The 19,015-nt window shown below is 39.2% G+C and overlaps 1 protein-coding gene across 1 annotated transcript in view; it reads left to right on the top strand.

Moving 5' to 3' along the window:
• Positions 1-19,015, top strand: part of ARID1B (AT-rich interaction domain 1B) — a 322,513-nt gene that overhangs the window by 115,348 nt on the left and 188,150 nt on the right. The gene's annotated exons all lie outside the window — the stretch shown is intronic.

Genomic DNA, 19,015 nt, shown 5'->3' on the forward strand with positions numbered 1-19,015 from the left:
TAGATGGATGGATGGAAATTCTTGCACAGTCAGGATTTCAGGCTGACCTGACTGGCAAAGGTAAGCTTTGATCACTCCTGACTTCAGCTTTTGGGGAATTGAGGGGAAAAAGTACCCTGCCCTACCTGATCATCGTATTCCTCTCAGGTGAAACAAGTTTGTGGAGTGTTTTGGGACAGTTGCACTCATGAGGGCAGGATCTCTGGGTTGTGCCCTACACCCTTAATTCCAGCCTGTGGTCTGACTTGCTAAGTCACTCAGTGTACCAGATCCTTCTTTTTTAATTAAACTTAGGTAATTTGCAGTTGGATTTCAAAATAGCAGCAAAGCATTTCTGGGAGATGCTTGTGTGTTTGGCAATACTGTAATCTGAAAGAGGTGTTTGGGGATTTTTTCCCCCTTTTTTCTTTGACATGATACAGTTACCATTTTTTTTTTAAATTTGGGTGCTCTCCTGATTCAATTATAGGGAAAAAACTGAAGACAAATAAATGCCGGGTATTTATCCCTTTGTCCTTGAAAACAAAACAAAACACAACACAAACACCTCCAACCTTCGGAATAGCTCTTCTTTTGGAATAAAGTTCCATAGGCATGCCATTGACCCTATGGGGACAGGCTCTTTTGTTTCTCCCAGAGAAAGAAGTGTGAGTCAGTCAGTTTACATTCTGGTGTGGCATGCCTTGCAATAAGAACCTATATGTTAAGTTAGTTAAATGCACAAGTTGACTGAAAATGCAGCATTAGGGAATGGTCTGCCTCTAAGGACAACTGAAATCTTTCCTCCCACCCTTGTAAAACACCATTTTAAAGCCATTGAGTCGCTTCTGCTAGAAAAATAAAAGTTAACTCCCATCATGCTTCTTCTCTCCTGCTCTTAACTTATTTTTCTCTGTGTCTTTATAATTTTAACACTGCAAAGCTCTAAAAGGATTGCTTCAAGGAGGAGGGGTAGTCTGATAAGTCTATTTCCTAAAGCTTTTTGCCTTTCAAGGTTTCTCTTATGGTAGGTTGAGCTGTGTGGACGACTTGGATTGAGACGACAGGGGAGTAGTGTGCAATACTTTCTGCTTCCGATAGCTCTTTGTTGATCTAAGAGAGAGCACTTAGAGAGTGGTAGGTCATTTATGTGATTATGAAGAGCACTTGGTTCTCTCTTATTCAAGATGGAAAAATAATAGTTTTTGAATAAGAGGTCGCTGTCAAAATGACATTGAATGTGACTTTTCTTCCCTCTTCATTCCCTCCCCCACTAGAAGAAAAGCGGCACTAGACCTACTCGGATAGGGCTGGATTTTCTGACTCCATATGACTTTCTCTGTTCTTTGTTCATTTTATTTCTCACCATTTCCTCTCTGTATAATGTTTATACTTCTTGATGATATTTATAGTAACTAGAAATTTAAAAATAAATGTAATGCATCTAAGACTATGTGGTTTTTACAAGTCTTGTTTTTCCGCTTTGCAGAATTAAGCTGCGAATGTGTGATGTGGTATCTGCTTGGGTGACAGATGTCCATTCCTGAATGATGCTGTGTTCCCTTTATGCTTTATTTATGGAGTGATTTGCTTCTAAAATAATCTCTTAATCTTTCTCAAACTACATTTCTGCATGTGCTCTTTTTACATATGCCATCATTTAGGGTAATGGACTAAAAACTGAAATTACTCCTAAAAGCTTTGTTTCTAAAGCTAATAATAGTGATATAATACTGTCATTTTTGGTTTGATACGTCCTTTCAGAACTAGGTTAAGCGTCTTCTTCGGTTTTGTTCTGGAGGTTTTTTGGTGTGTTTGTTTCCTGTTGCACTGCCATAATGAAATTGTTTTTTAATTTCATTCACTTATCAAATGAAAAGACAACACTAATATGTCCTTTTTAATGTAGGTTTGCTTTTATACCTCAGAAGAGGAGCTGTATCCCAAATTAGAATGTGATTGCTCAGAGTACAGAACATAATAATATATTCCATGAAAATAATTAATTGTTATTACTCTAGGGTTAATTTACTTAAACCAGTGTTGAACATCAGTAAACACTCTAGTTCATCACATATTTCCTTTTGGTAAATTTTATGAAGCATGGTTTCAGCTTGGGGACGGGCTGATCAGTGGAATATGTATAATTCCTTACAGCAGGGATTTTTGAGATTCTCTTATTTGCAGTCTAAAATTAAGTTTGTATAACATGTTAATATTTTCAGGTATTTTCCTACTTACTCATTGAAAATAACTCAGCTGGAATTTCAAAGTTCTGCTTTTTGGAAAGGCAAAACTGGTTTGGAGCCAGTTTGGGGAAAGACATCACTGAAATATTTTGTTTATATTCTTGCTGAAGTGTTGGGGAAGGGGAAGTATTTTTTATTTTGTTTTATTTCATTTTTTTTATTCTTAAATGTGAGTGTTAACAATGAACGGTGGTGTGAATTACACTAAGATACTTCAAAGTTAAGTAGGAGGTGTTGAGAACTTATATTATTTGTCAACCATTCAAAAAAATACAGAAAATTGTGTGCAGGACTGAAATAGCATAGTGATGCCATTGATCTTCAATTTCCAGATTCTGGAAAGTTCTGAAAGTTGAACCTGGCTTCTCACAGAAAGTAATCTTGCTTACTTTTAGTCCTAGATTTAGAATTTTTTGGACAGTAGTATTCCATTGTTTTTAATTATATATGAAAGCACTGGATCCGTTGTGCGTACAGATGATGAGTACTGAGGAGTCAGCACTGAACAAAGGCTGTCGTTCTGGCTCTAAACTGTGCTCTTCCTGAGGGCACTTGCTGTGCTGCAGTCCCTGAAGTCCACAGTTTTTCTGGAGACCCCTTCAATTCCTCTTAGGGACCTTATTTTACAGAACTTGGCCTTGCCCCTTCAGTGACTGCTCAAGCTGTCCCATGCTGGAGTTGGGCTGGGTGAGCATTTTGGTTCGTATCAGGCAGAGGCTTTTGAAGCGACGCTGGGTTGAGCCCTGTTACATTTGATTCACGTTACCCAGCAGACAAGGAGCGAGGTGGATTCCTTTTGGATGAAACAAAACTGAAAAATGTGCCCCAGGAGCCTGCCTAATGCACTCCAGCTGCTTGTGGGTACTCGGCCCGTGGGCCAGCCTGACCGAGAGCCCTGCACCAGGGGTGCAGCCTGTGTGAGGTGCTCAGCACGGAGCGCTCCTGCCCGCGCCAGGTCCCGCGGAGCCGCACCGCTGACTCGGGCACTGCCTTCCCTTCAGTGCAAGGGGCTGCTGGGCCGCGTCTGGGTGTTTTACATAAGGTCTGCATCCAAAGCCCTTTGAAGTCTTTGAATGACTTCCATTGACTTTAATAGGCTTTATGGCAGGCCCTAATGATTTGGTTGTGATCTGAAAAGGGATATTCAGAGATTTTTCTATAATGAGAAAATGTTACCTTTTAAAGAACTGACTTCAAATAGTCTGATCAGTTCTCAAGTGGAAGTGAGCTTCCTGCTATCTCCTGGAATCCTTTTGTCCCTGTCAAAAAAAAAAAAACCATCAGAAAATGGTTTTTTACTTATTCGTTGCTCAGGTAAGGTCCAAGGTCAAAATTAGCAGAGGAAGTTTTGGGTCATGGAGTGAACTGCACTGACAAGGAGTGGAGAGAGATGCCCGGTGCAGATGTCTGCCCCTCTCAAAATTGTGCGGTAAGGCCCTTGTTCTTACCAACTGCCACTTTCTTCACAGTTTTGAAGTAAAAATTTAGAAGAGAGGAAGGAAAAACTCAGTATTCATTTGTATTAATAGTGTTCTGAGTGATGCCACAGGTCTAAAAACAGTGTCAGTGAAAAAGAATCTCAAATTTGTTTTTAAAAGCAAGAAAAGAAGGCCTTTCACTCTCCTACTAACTGGATTAGCAAACCAGTTTTTTACATTTCCCTGTATCTCACATGTTCCCTTGAAATTTTATCTCTCATCCAGTATTTTCACAAACTGTGTTTTTTTGCATGCAATTACCTTTTTTTTGTCATGTAAGGTATTGTTTGATCAGTATTCAGAAAAGCTTTCATTTTCTTACTTCTTCTGAATCCTTTCTTGTGAGGCAGGAAATCAACTTACTGCTTTAACAAATTAACATGGACAGGTTGGATCTGTTGAATTTCTGTTTCTTTATTTACTGTATTTTTTTGTTTACTTAATCTTCATCTTTGTTAAATTGCAAAAATCTGTACTCTTTTTGTTCCTAAAACAGGTGTATAGTAATAATGATGTTTAAGCAATCTGGGAACAAAATGTAGCTCCATTTCATCATTGGATGCTAGGATCTAGTAGAATGTGCATTTATAATTATATGTACTTGCATGTGTCTTCCTGTAATAGTTTGTCTCAATAATTTTATTTGTACACGTGCATGGAAGAGTTCCTCTGAATTTGCACTGGGACTGATTTATTGCAGTTATCCTTGTTTTACATCTGTGTAATTACTTTGAAATCATTGATCTTACCCTGATAGAAAATAGCATTAGTGGTGAATTAGGGTCGCAGTCTTGATGGTGCTTTTTATTCCAGCTGAAATACTCTCCCAATCCAGGTGGGGATGAAATGTTGTACTAAGTGTGAGATGTTCCACTGATTGGGTTCATGCTGTTTGTCTGTCAGCACTTCCGTTTCTGGGAGCTGTTTAATGCAGTTACTTCTGTGTGCCTTGGAAATGCAAAGGAGTGGGGAGAAAAGTTAAAATCAAAAGTCCTTGGTTTTTTGGTATTTACTTGATGGCTGTAGCTGAACAAAGTGGTCCTGAGGGTCTTGCACTGTATTTTTGGTGAAGTCATTATTCTGTCCTTCATCTTTGAGAGCATTAGCTTTAATAAAAGAAAAAAAGAAGAGAACATCTTTAGATTCTTTTCATTTTTCCCATCTGCTTTGAAGCAATAGATTAGTGTGTTAAAAGGAAAGGATAGGCTGGTTCCCAGGCTGGTGGTTTGTGTTATCAGGATGTGGAGGGTGCTGGTGGCTTTCAGAACAAATAAAATGCACAGACAAGACACACCTGCGCTTGTGTATCCATCAGCCATTCACAGTCCCCGTGTTCCTCTCATCTCTGATCCAGACCTTGGAAGGGATGGAAGTAGACCAGCTGATAGTCCTCAAATGAGCCAGCCCTGTGTACCATCCTTTTGTTTCATTTTCAAAACCTCCTCTATCGGAGGGAAGCAGTCGGAGCCTGCTTGCTGCCATGCAGATCTGGAGGGCGGTTTTTGATGCCGGGGCCTGGTGTTGCCATGGTCCCAGCTGCCTGGCTTATTCACTCATCCCGGGACCTCTGCCTTCCACGGCTGGAAGTTGTCAGGGTGCTGCCAGCCTGACACTGGGAGTCTGAGCGGCTGGAAGGATGCTGTGTCACCACCCAACTGCCTTGCTTCCCCCTTCCTTTCAGGATTAAAAAAGCAGGTGTTAAGTCTCATTTCGAGAATTTATTGTTATCTGTTGCTGACGCTTTAGAGACCACTCTGCTTACCCGCCTAATAGCCAAATGCAAGCTAATAGTCTGTACAGGCCATTGAAGCCTAAAATCCTGCTAATTCCTTCCTCTAATGAATAATCCCTGATCTCTGTGTGTGCCTTGACTGTGGAAGGGCTAATTATGAAACTCATTGTAAGGAAAATTTCGGACTCATGATTTCTGTGCCTGGGATTTGTAAATAAATAATGCGCCTGCATGTATACCATGTATAAAGTATAGCTTTCATATGTAAAGTTAAATATCCCTGAAGAAATATAGTTAAAATAAATGGGATTGTAAAACATTTCTTTTGCTCAGTGGATTAATCCCTCATAGTTTAGGGAATAGGTTGCATATTCTGTATGAAAGGTTGTTCATTTTAACCCTTAGGAGAGACATCATAGGTTGTGCTGGTGAGTAAATTTGTTAATAGCTTTGAAGAAAGCAGCTTCTTCCTGCTGCAGAGCGGGAGGTGGGATTCGGCACTGGGTCCTGGGGGCCCTGTGCTGAGGCCTGGAGAGCCTCCTTCTTCCCCCCATAGGTAATTCAGAGAAAGTGTTGCCTGCTGTTCCTTGCCTGGAAGTGTAAGGGAATGGTAAATCTGGTTCTCTGGGTTTGAAGCATGCTTGTAAGAAACAAATCTAGTGATCTTTTTATTTCAAATTAAAAGAAAAAAAGTCTAAGCAACCGAAGTAGTGGGGTAGAGATGTTGCATATATTATAATGAGCACCAGAGGACACAGGATGTGTTCATTCCCAAGCTGCATGATTATTTCGTGTTGTGAAGGGTTAGCTTTTCAATTGCAAAGCTTAATCACTTTTCAAATGAATATTTCATAACAGTTATTTTTTCATCAAATATACAATGGCATGCTTATTTTGTGCCTCATGTGGTAGACATTAGTTTTCAGCAGCTTTAAATTCCTTTTATTTCTCCTCATCTCCTATTCTTGTTTTCAGCCATGGAAAGGCAAGAAAATACTTGGAAATGTTTCCTGATGAGTGGCTAATCTTGTGGCTGAGAGCTAGGAAGAACCCAGAAGTTGTACTAAAATTGGTCCCAAATTCTTAAAACATTCTAATTTATTTTGTGCTGAGTGCAGCTTTTGTGACTGATTTAAAATATTTTAAACTTAATTTAAAATGAAAATACAACTATTACAGACCTCTGCCACTACAATGAAACTCAGTTTATTGATACAGCACAGCTATAGTGCTCTCTTACTACATTTTGTTACCGGATGATGAAAATTATCCTAAAAAAGCTCAAGTGCTTGATTATGCTTTAGTAGGGCTTCTTTTTGCTGGAAGAGTTGAGCAAGGGGCCTGGTCTATATAGCTACATTTGCACTTCCATAGCGACTTGCATAGGTATCTGAAAATCGCAGTGGCTTAGGGCAAAGGTTGGAGAGGAACAAGGTGGTGCAATTGCCCCATTACATAGCTTTCAGACCTTGAGCTGGGGGAGTTTCTGTAGCATGCTAGGTTGGCTCATGACTGCTTTCTGCATCTCTTGGAGCACTTTGGCAGATGGATGAAAATTAAATGAACTTGGAGGTTTTAAGTATTATTAACAGGCCAGACTGGCTTGAAAATACGAGATGTGCAAAGCTGACCTTAAGGCACCCTCACTGCTTTTTTTCTGTTCTTTTATTCAGAATTCCATTAATACTCACCTGTCCAGTCTGCTCGAAATGTATTTTTTTTCTTAGAAGTAAGCAATAAAAGAAATAAAGTATCAAGTGTTGTTTTGACTAGACAGACTTATTTTACTTGTCTAGCTATTTTGTTCTCTTGCTTTACACAGAATATAGTATTTGCTTTTTTTTTTTTCTTTAAAACATTAATCTCTAAAACTCATTTAGTCACATATATAATGCAGAAGATGGTCTGGAATTGAGAGCAGTACAGTGCATTTTGCCTGCACCCATATGTACTGAACCAGTGCTTTGAATGTAAAAACTCTGCACAATTCGTGCCTTCCTAGAAGGAGTATTTTATGGGATTTTCCAGCCATATACTCCTCTGTATTGGACAGTAATGTTCAGAATTGAAGGACACTGGAATCTTTCACACATAAAGGTGTGGTAAGGGCTTAGAACTTCCTAACTCTTTCAACTCTTATTAGGTTGGTGGTGGTCATGAGCTGCAAAGTCCATAATACACCCTTAGTGTGCACTGCCATGTGAAGAATTCAAGTGTCAAGAATTTAATGTTTTTTAGTGCATAAAACAATCTGCAGAAATAGTTTCCATGCTGCTTGGAGTTACAGGGTGTTGGGTTGCTGCTGTAGTACTCTGATGATACAAACAAAATAGAGTCAATGTATATGACTTAAGAGGGAGTGGGCTGGCCTCACGAACATCAGCCAATTTCTTCTCACAAGAGTCCTGCGAGGTAGAAAGTTGTATTATTACTATCCCTGCTGAGTATCTGTGGCACAAAAAGATGAATTGATTTGCCCAAGGTCGTGCAGGAAGTGAGAAGCAGAGGTGGAATTGTATCCAGATATTCTGCCTCCTGGTCAAATCTCTTAATCAGGTAAGGACCATAACCCCTTAATATTTTGTTTGTTTAAGTAGGTGGTCTTCATGCTGCATCTTAAAAGCTTTATTTTGCCTTTTGTCAGTCCTCATCCCATATGCCTTTTGTCCCGAATAGAAACTTAGTGAAAAGGATTTTTAGGGACTTCAGGTTTAAGTGCCATCTGTTCTTTCATATACATATATTTTAATTCTAAGATTATAGATATTTGCACTTTGTTTGGTCATGTAAATCTGACTGTTGAAACTGCAACATAAGCAAAATACATTCCATTATTTTATTTAATTAATATAGTTTCCCCCCAACGTTTTTGTGGCAGAGAATTCATCACAATAAAGGATTAAACTGCCAAAAGAATATTAGCTGTTAGTGGTGTGTTGATTCATTATATGCCTTCCTATGTTTGGAGCCATTGTGCTCCACAGTGAGCAGGAGATGGGGCTGTCCGAGGGGAGCACCGCAGTGACCATTAGTGGTTGATTAAAAGGGAAGTGTGTGCAGTGAGGAACTGCTCATAAATTATGTCCTTCCAGCTGGAGTTTATCTGTGTAGAAGGAGCTGCCAGCATCCTTATTTGTTCATTTGGCATCTGAGAACACGTGCAGTCAAAACGCATTAGGGAGTGGTCTGTAAGAAGTGTCTGCACACATTTCCCGTGTACACACTACAGGTACGTGCACTGCGTGTGGGGGATTTCATCTGGTGCTGAGCCCTGGGAGAGGAGAGGATGTGGAGCAGCTGCTGGGACAGGCCTGCCCCTGCTCATAGGAGTGACCGTACGGGAGCTTCTCTCCTTCCTGTCCAGACAGTGAATGATTTGGCTGCGGGGAAATCTGCATTCAATCTTTGCAGCTCGTGGTCAAAGTGGGTTTTCAATCACTAGCCCAAGGCACACACTTAATATATAGAGTGCCTTGATGTGGTACCCTGCTTTGCCACTGACACGTTTGAACCTCAAAGACATCTCCCAGCTCTATAGATGATAGAGAACAATAATGTAGAATGATTTTTTCCTTCATTCAGTATTTATATTCGGTTTCTCTTTACACTAAAAAGAAAGTACTGAAAAGTTACATGAAGTGAATTCAAGTCAAAGGTGTTGTAACGTATGTGAAGGAAATGAAGCTTAGATTTCAAGCAGTGATCAATGAAGTATAGTATTGTATGATCATTACCCAGCAATAAAGCAGGAAAGGAATTATCACAAGGATGTATATGCCATTCATCGTACCCTTTTAATACCCCTTTTTCTTGCTTGCTTTCTTTTCATTGTCTCCTATGTTTTATGTTCTTTGATCCTATATATGGGAATAAAGTTCCCTCCTTCTGTCTGACTTTTTCACCTACTGTTATACAATGCCAGCTTAGAAGAGTACTTCGGGGGAAGAAAGTCTATATACTCTGTGCTTTAAAACTCTGAATGGAATAAAAATACCTTATGCTTTAGGTTTTATAAATTTTGTGAGAAATTCTGCTATATTGCTTATATTCTGAGCACTATCATAAAGTCAGTGGCTTTGCTGAAAAACAAACATTGAAAATGGGAATAAAACGTCAGCTCTAGATTTGATGCAATTGAAAATTCTGTAAACATAACCTGTATATTACTTGCTGCAGAAGAACAGTGGTGGGGGAGGCATCAGGGTTTCTTCAGTTCTGGGGTCTTTTTGTGCCCAAGTGACCAAGGCTGCCAAATGTTTATCCCTGTATATTATACAAAAGTAATTAACCAGCCATGAGTTGTTCTGCATGTAAAGAGGCTTGAGAGTCTGAGATGAAAGATGCAGTGCCATAAATGTCTTCTCATGGCTTCTCAGGACAACCTCTCCCAAATTCTGGCACGCTTGGCTCAGACCTGACGTTGACATTGTCCAGTGAATCTGGATGAACATCAGTGCCTGAAGTGATGCATCACATCAGACCCTCTGCCAAGGCAGTGGGGTTAAGAGTAATGAATTCAGAGCTTGAAGCATAACGTTAAGCAATACAAACGGAGACGTAAATTATTAAAGTTTTTGTTTGACGATGAACGAGTGCACAGGCCCGTTCTCAGAAGGAAGGGTGACTCAGCTGTATCCTTGAATTGATATATCAGGCTTCTGTGACATCCTAAGATTTGATGACAGGTCCATTAAGGAGAACAAAATAGTAATTTATAATTTCTGGAATAAATTAGCATGTACTATTATACCCAAGAAGCTTTTTCTTTGTGGGTTTGTTTTTTTGTTCTTTTCTCTTTTCTTTCTTTCTTTTTTTTTTTTTTTGGTGGTGGTGGTAAATAGCATTTAAAAGATATTTACAGCTTCATTCAAAAGAGCAGAACTTTGAGGAATCTGCCTTGAAATGTTCTTAATTAAGATGCAAAGAAATTTATCTCAGTGTACTGTGTAGATATTAATCAGCGTAGGTGGAAAATGGGAACATACATGATTAGTGATAGTATTTTACTTTCAAACCTTGAAAACGGCTTAAAATGAAACACTCTTAAATCCCTTGTCACCCCAAACAATATAACACACCATTTTGACTCTCTAATTACCAAGCCTAATTTGTTAATTTCAAAGGGGAGCACAGCAGCCTATGAAGGCTCGCAGGACTCTTTTGAAAAGAGCAATGCAGTATAATTAAAATGATCAAGTGGATCTAATTCCGGTTGGGGGGGAGATGTCTTCCCTCGTAAGGTTACTTCAAATTGAATTGGAGTTGGCATATATAGCCTCTAATGAGGTAACATCCCCAGATAAAACATCTGACTTGCTGTTTATTTTAGCCTACATTTATTTGCAGGCTTTTATAGTAAGAGAGCTCTGTCTAATGGTCCTACGAACCTGCGTGCTGCTTCCAGCATAGCAACTGGCCTGCTGCATGGCTGTGGGAGAGCATTACTCTCTCAATGCTGAAATTGGTTTATGTATGTTTCTGATGCATCCATCACTGTGACAATTATGCTTGAGAAAAAGCAAAATGCAGAAGTGATGCTCCTTGTATCTCTTTGCATGGGTAGTGGTGGTGAAAGCATTAAAGAGGCCATTTCCTTCCACTGTCTGCCTTCGTGGGGTAGCTGTGTCACAGCCAGAGTCCAGAGTTGAGCTTCAGCTGGCTTTTGGACAGAATATTCCTGGTAAATACTTTCCAGCTATATTTTTCTGGGCTTATGAAGATGTGATTTCCCAGTGGATACCCATCTGCCAAGAAAATGTTCCTGTCATTCAGGGGCTGATAATGTCTGTCTTGTGGGGCTGGGTTTTTGGGATGGGTTGGTTCTTTGTTGGTTGTTTGCAGTGGGGCTGTTCATTGGTTTGGTTTAGTGTCCCTTCCATCCCTCACCCCAGCTAGTGAGCATCAGCATGCAACGTTCTAGGCTTTAAATTCCTGTATGAATATGGTTCTGTCTGGTCCATGTTAAAAAGATAAATACCTAATCTGGATAGCTTCCTGATCAAAACACTTTAGATTGATTACAGTAGGAGGTTTCTTGTTTTGTTTTGACTCTTCTGGGTGTTTTATCTTATAATGCCCCGTAATAATAAAGCTATATGAATCCTCAGCTTATTATTCATATTCTTCTGTGTGCCACAAAGGAGGAATTATGGAGCCTTGCATTTTAAAATAAAAGAAGAAGATGAAGATGAAGCTTCTTTAGCAAACGCCTTGGTAATGAATCCCATGGCAGTAGGACAGCAGGGAGAGGGAGGGAGGGAGTAACTACCCCTGGGATGAAGTTTGAGGGGGCAATGCTGCCCTCCTTTTGTTTTACACTTTCACCCCCACCTGTTTGTTTTGAGCTGTTTATTGGTGAGTGGGTAGGCTGCATTTAATAAGATACCTGAGCTCAGAGGAGACAGAAGTGGGTGCCTGATGGACACTTTCCTACTTAGCTCGGTGGTGGTTTTGTACGGAAAGGCAGTGCTAGTTCTGTGACCAGTTGGTATCACCTGGGAGAGCAGAGGTTAATGTTTTAAAGGAGGAGGAAAAGCTGTTTGTATGCAAGTGACATTGAAAGGAGATATGAATATTTTAATACCCATGGTCAAGGCCAGTGGGTTGTGCTACACACACATGTTCCATTTTGGCTGGACCCCTTCTGAGCACCATTTGTCTGGACTGTGGAAATATAGCAGAGGTGTACATCAACAAATACATTATAATCTTCCACTCATCCTTTTCTCATGTACATTGTAAAACTTCTATTAAAGAAGTCACCAGAAAGAATTGGGAAATGATACGTGGCTTCTTACTGTTATTGTCTTAGCAAACCAGTGTTGCCTGTGATGTCTGATGTGATTGTAAACTAATACTGCATTTTCTGTGCAGATTGAAAAATGCACATCAGCAGAATTACCAGCACCTCTAAAGAAGGTGTTTTCTAATATTTTTTGTTTCTGTTGATCTTGAACAGTGTTAGCAGCATTTGCAACAGAAAACAAATCAAGAGCAAACATGAAAAGGAGCTCTCCTGCTTATGTGGTGGTGTGTTTTTTCTTGGCTTGCTTTTATTGTATCATGCTCAAGAAAGTCACAGTTAAGGAAAGTGATTCTGTCTACAGCCTTCTGAACTAATTACTTTACCACTACTCCGAAAAAAAATGGAATAGGTAGCTGCAGTAAAACAAAAGTGAGTGAGTGTGTGTGTGTGTAGAATATTAGTAAACATTTCTAATATGCCAGTCCTGCATCCGCTAGTCATGTATTGGAAGCCTTTGATGTCCAGTATTCTCCAAATTACTAATGTAAAATGTTTGAAAAGAATAGAAACGCAGTAGAACAGAGATGGAAAGTACAAATTATGAAACAAAAGTATAAAGCAGATCTGTATAATTCAGTAGATAGAATATTCAGTGGCTATATAATTCATCTGTAGATCAATAATTCAGTGCAATGTAATTATTTTGTGCATTCTGTATTTTTTAATTCCTTGTATGTGATTTGATGTAGGTAATAACGAGAGCAATGTTCTCAACTCTGCTTCATGATGGTGTAAAGCCTGTACTTGTTGATAGGGAAAATGCCGTGTAAAGCAAGTGGATTACAGTAACATTTGAAATCCTTTTGTTTCTTTAACATGTCTAGCAACTACTGAGCCAAGTATGTAGAAGCCTTTACCCTCCCAGGTCAGATTCCAGCAAAGCCGTCTCGCTTTTATAGAATAATGCCATACGGCAAACTGACTCAGCTTTAAGCACCGCATATGGTCCCGAGGGGAGAAATTACCCATCCAAATGACGGGTGGATGGCAGGCAGGCAAGTTAGAATGTAGCTGCAGTGTGCTCATATTCTGTTTCACTAGGGCTGCAAACATTCAAAATAGCTGCTTGGTGTATTTGAATTTGATCCTCATAACAGTAAGGAGCATGAGGGGATTGGAAATAAAATAAGAACAATAGCTATTTCTCTTTACGCTGCTTCTGTAAAGTACTTCTGATACATTGCAGAGAATTAATGTCTTTTGGCATGGTTTATTTCATTTTCCAGAGTGGATCTGGTAAGTGAACGGGAATCAAATACAATTATAATAGCCCATTTCTCCTCCCTAAATAAAGTTTGGTATGCTCATATTAACTCATATGTCAGTAGTTGCCTAGTTCACATGAGTAAAAGTCAGTTTATAATAGCTGGGAATTTGACTAATTTTCTCATACTGAAGCTTTTCTTGGGAACCTACAGCAGTAAAGAATCCTAGTTGTGTTTCAGTCAACATTAAATGAGTAGAATACCAGAAAGTGAATTACACATTCTGTGCTCTGAAGGAAACAAGAAGGAAATATCAAACCCTAAATGATGTGTTACAAAACAGAGAAAACGTTTTGGGGACAAACCCAGCCATTTTGTTAATTTGACAAGTCTATAACATATACTGTAATTACCATGAAATCTGAGTAAACTCAGCCAGGTTGTTTGATAAAATTCTTTGGCTGAAGTGCATTAGTGGTAGCTGTCCTGCAGCCTTGCACTGCTCAAACACTGTCACTCATCCTACCTGTTTGGTTTGGGGGGTTTTTAAAATAACTTCTGCTATTCTGTTTTATCTTCTTACTGTACAACTGTAAATTTGGGTGAGCTGGCAAGGTGATTACTGGTCATTGTCTAAAGAAAATTATGCTTTAGAGAGTGGCAGAATCACTGTAGTCACTGAAGAACTGCACTTGGAGTTGGGGCTGAGACTTCTTCACTTGAAGGCAATGAAGTTCTTTCAGGAGGGCTGCTCATATCTGGGCGGTTCAGGATTGCAACATGCCCTCTGCCAGCTGATCTCAGTGGCTTTTCTATTCCTGCCTGGTTGTCTGCTGGGCACAGTGCAGGAAGCCCCCTCCTGTGGGCTGGGGTCTGAAAGCCACTGCCTCTCCAAGCACCCCGGCCTGATCCTGGCAGTAAAACTTCATGAAGCTGTGAGATAGAGCGTAACATGTTTCTTCCTGTCACAGGCATGACCAGGTCTTTCAAGTGACCTTTGCTTTGAGAAGCAGTTCATTGAAGAATTGATATGCTGCTTTGTTTTACTGGTGTGCATTTTAATTTCCAGGGCATTAAGTCTTGATTTTTATAACTAGGCATACTGGCAAGTGAAACCTTTGGGTTCAGCTGCATATACAGCAATGTTGATTCCTCCCAAAACCTTGGAATGTGTAAAAGCTGTGGAGTACACTCTATACTCTCTTGAATTTTTCAGAATTTGTCTGGATGTGCAAGTAGTGTTGAAATGTTAAAGAATTTACATCACCTATTAAGGGGCAGAATGTAGCATGCTATTTGTATTGCCTTGGTTTTTGAAGTAGAAAACCATTTTTTGCACTTCTTTTGTGGTACTTGTCAAATCCTAGAATTAACTGAGTTTGAAGATACTTCCACTTCTAAAGATTCATATGAAAACAAGAAATTTGTAGGTATTGTAGGGAATAATACCTGTTTCAGTGCAAGCTGGAACAATTATCATTCTCATAGTCTTGAGTAAATAACTACACCATCCTGGAAACTTGTGAAGAAATGCATCTAATTGAAAAAACATTGTGCATTTGGGCCAGCCTTCTTTTTCCCCATGTTTCATATGCTGTGTTTGCAATGAAATTAGCATATTTCTGAAATAATACCATCATATGCAAAATAGATTTTTTAAAAATTTATATTTTCAGAGAAATATTATTTATTTTAATAAACAGGATCTTGTATACACTGAAGTATCAAACCTAGGTTGCAATAATCATTCAACACCTTTTTCCCATCCCCAAGTCGCACATTGTGTGGTTCTTTCAAGTGTTTGTGGTAAACATTACTGTGACTGCAAAGTATGTAGGTTCTTCCCACATATCTTTTTGCATCAAACTCCTGTATTATCTGTTCCCATTCTTCCTTTGGGGGGCAGGGGGTGGAGGAATCAGTTCTCTGATTTCAGTAAAGCACCTGCTTGAAGTTGTGTATTTTCTTCTTACTGAAGTAAAGCTAAAAGCTGATAAGAAAAGTCTTTAAAATCCTGTTTTAGACTGAGTACTAGATTATATGCTTGAAAGGAACTGAATAGGTATCTTTTACTGATGACAGCCAGGACAGATGGAATTCACTTTCTAGGTTAAACTAATTTTTCAGGTCGCTTTCAAAAAAGCACTGCACTTGCAACCATTCAAAGATATTACTGACCAAATCCATGGAAAGGAAATTATTTGTATAAAAGGCACATCAAAAAATGACTAAAAAATGTTACTAAGTTTTTATATTTTTCTCCCTTAATTTGGCTTCATCATGTGCTGAAACCTGCCTCACTGGAACTTAAGAACATCTCTAGACTAAGTGTTTTATTTAAATTTTAGACAGATGGTGGAGGGAAAAGAGCAAGGTTTTATACATGAATTGCAGAATGTGATGGAGGAATTTGTGCGTTCTGATTTAATATCTGCATTGAAAACCTTTATGTTTTAATTTCCAAGCACTTGAAAGTTTCATTAGCTTACTTAGTAGTACTGATGCTTTCTTGTATTTGTAGAGTAGTTGATGCTTGTACGCACTGGTTATTATGAACACTTGGGTGACTCGTAACTCCTTCCTTTTTCTCACCTTGTGAGCAGGGTGGTAATTGTCACAGCTTTTCATTTGCGTGTTCGTATTTCCAGTGAGGACACACCTAATAAAGACTTTTTTGTGTGTGTGCTCGATTTGCATACTCCCACATTTCTGAATGTCTACATACAGTTAGCATTGCACAAAATCCATTGTCTTTTTTTTTTTAAGAGAGAGAAGTTGCTGTTTTTTCTGGAAGGAGCTGGGTACTATTTGGACTCTTGAGTTCTACTGCATGTCTTTTCACGCATTCCTAGTGGGAGATGGAGGAAAGCTATTAGTACTTCTGTACTTTAGATACTTAATCACTTTGATGTCTTCTAAGGCTGGTAGTATTGTTTCAAAAATCCAGAAAAACTGGTATTTTCCAGGAAAGCTTGAAATTACCAAGCTCATCCCTGAAGTGTCTTGCATAAGCAATAAGACAACATTATGGTACGTTTTCAGGGAAGGTCCATCCTGGGAAAAAGGCTTCTAGTTGTCCTGCACAATCCTGCATGGTTGGTAGGTCTGCCTGATCTCTACCCTGTTCTGCCATGTGGTCCTTACCTTCGAGGTGTACACAAGATGCTGGGCAGTTGTGTTGTCAGAGCCCCATCAGGTGATTCCTAGTACATGTTACCTAGAGGGTGGGATCTTGAGCAGATTGCTTTGATGGTCAAGAGAATTAGGAGCCTGATTGCCTGGGCCTGCTGATGGATTTCACATGGAAGTTCTTGTGTGTCTGTAGAGAGCTCATTTATCACCCATGCTAGTAATTCCATTTTGGACAGGCCTTATGGCTGTGCACTGAAACACGAGTGTGTTTTTCTGCTCTCCTCCTTGTGAGTTTTCAGAGCAGGTGGTTCCAGTGAAGGCTTGGTACCTGTGTCTCAGTGTTTCCGTGGAGGAAGGCAGAAGAGTGTTTTACTGTCTTGAATAACTGACTGCTTTACAATGGCCATGATACAGTTCTGGAGAGAGGAATATGCTTTTATGCAAAATGCTCTTCTTGCCATTAGATTGATGTCTTGAAAGATAGATTTCTGGTGCATACAGTTCACATTTATCTGACCACAGATTTCATTTTGGGCAGATGAGGAGCCAATTTGAGCTGATTTGTCTTTTAAGGGTGTCAGGAACCTCTACCTTGACACTTGCAAGCTTGGTGCTGCTCAAAGGATCTTACTCACCTTGAAGCAGGGATTGTGTGAACATCCTTTCTTGCTCAGCAGGGTAGTAGTGTGTCTGTGCAACTAAACCAAGAAAGGGTCCAAGAACATCTTTCCTAAATTGGGTTGCATCTCTGTATTGAAGAAATTTGAACCTTCCTGTGCCAGGAAAAGAATCAATAACGTCAAACTATGCACTTGCCTCTTTTAAAACCTATTTAGATGATAGCATGTTTAAATGGAAAAGAGAACTCTTTCCAAAACAGCACACCCCAATAATCAACAGAAAAGGGAATGGGGAATGCTTTCACAGTTGTAAGCAAGATCTGTATTTCCAGTGTCAGTTTAAAAGAATTTGACTGTTGAAATTGTTTATGAAAATAGAAAGGTGAAAAGGCCAGGATTGCTAGTAAAGTCCTTTTCTTTCTATTGACCTCTCAAAAAAAAGTTATAGTAGGCACAGTTTTGTTTCAATGAAAAGGCAGTCCTCCCATGCTGTGCCTTAATCCTTGTAAAGAACTGTGACAGTCCTATGTCAGTCCTATGTGTATGGGGGCCCATAGGGCAAACTTACCTAGGACATTGAAGTAAGGGGAACAACAGAAACTAAGAGGGAAAAAAAAAAAAAAGCACACCCCCAAACCCTCCTTTTTCATCATCTTTTAAGGGTTAGGAAAAATCAGAACTTATGTTTATTTAAATAGATAGTTCTGTGTCAGTAGCACACAAGCTGCTGGGCTTCCCGTACTATTGTCAGTATAAAATACCTGTCAGCTGTATCTGCTTTATGTCCTGTAGGCTGAAAACCAGAAGTAATTGTATTAAAAATGAATCAATGATAGTATACTCTAGGAGGACTTTTTAGTGCTGACATTTCCCTCTCTGAATATTTTATGTGGGCACTGTACATTGGCCAACACTTGACTTTGCTTTCCTGTAGTGAGTACATTTTACCTGTTCTCAAATTGTTTTTTTCCAATATATGAGAAAGAACTGTACTGTTGATGGGTGCTCCAACAGTTGGCTTTCCCATGAAGCTACAAAGGGTTGTAAGAGCTTGAGTGTAATCCATGTAGCTGCTTTGCTGTTCTCAGCCTATTTTTAGGTATTTTTAGACTGTGGCTGTCTGTAAATTCCATTCAAGCAGTATTACTTGGAAGAAGGGCATGAAAAATACCTCCTTACAAATTTTTTTTTCCCAAAGTTTCATTTCCATCCATACAAGGACATTTTTTATGGTCAGCAAAACACTCTGAATTTGTGCTAATGCATGTTCTGCCTTCTGTGTTTCAGCGTTTTAAGCTGTGGGAGATTTTTAGAGTGAAGAGGTAGACAAGAGCTTTGTCTTCTTAGAGAAGTTCAGCATATGGTTTCACTAGTTACAGATTTACCATTGGAAGAGGTAGGTAGGACTTAGCAGATCAATGTTCTCATTCTCCAAAATATTTAGAAAAATGGCAAAAAGGAGGAAATCTGAAATTTCTGAACAGCTGGGACAATTTAGATAAGGGAATTTAAACTTTAGAAGTGTAAAGAAATGTGCATGTTCACTAGAGACATACACCCTAGGAGAAGCAGAAATAAATCTGTGAAGTGCAATTGCAAGGCAGTCTTTTCTCATTTAATTGATAATTGAACATTGGCTAACATGGATCTTTGCCATTGAACTGACATTAACGACCTTGGTTAACTTGGTTTTGAGCTTTTTATTTTATTACACTGGTTTGTTTGTTTTATGTTAATTTCACTTTAGTGCTTGTGTCCTTGTAAAATAGATTTTTTTTCTTTTTTAAAACAAACATCAAACATCCAGAATATCTG

Source organism: Prinia subflava, chromosome 2, assembly GCF_021018805.1.
Source record: "Prinia subflava isolate CZ2003 ecotype Zambia chromosome 2, Cam_Psub_1.2, whole genome shotgun sequence".
In the NCBI taxonomy this organism is placed as follows: Eukaryota; Metazoa; Chordata; class Aves; order Passeriformes; family Cisticolidae; genus Prinia; species Prinia subflava.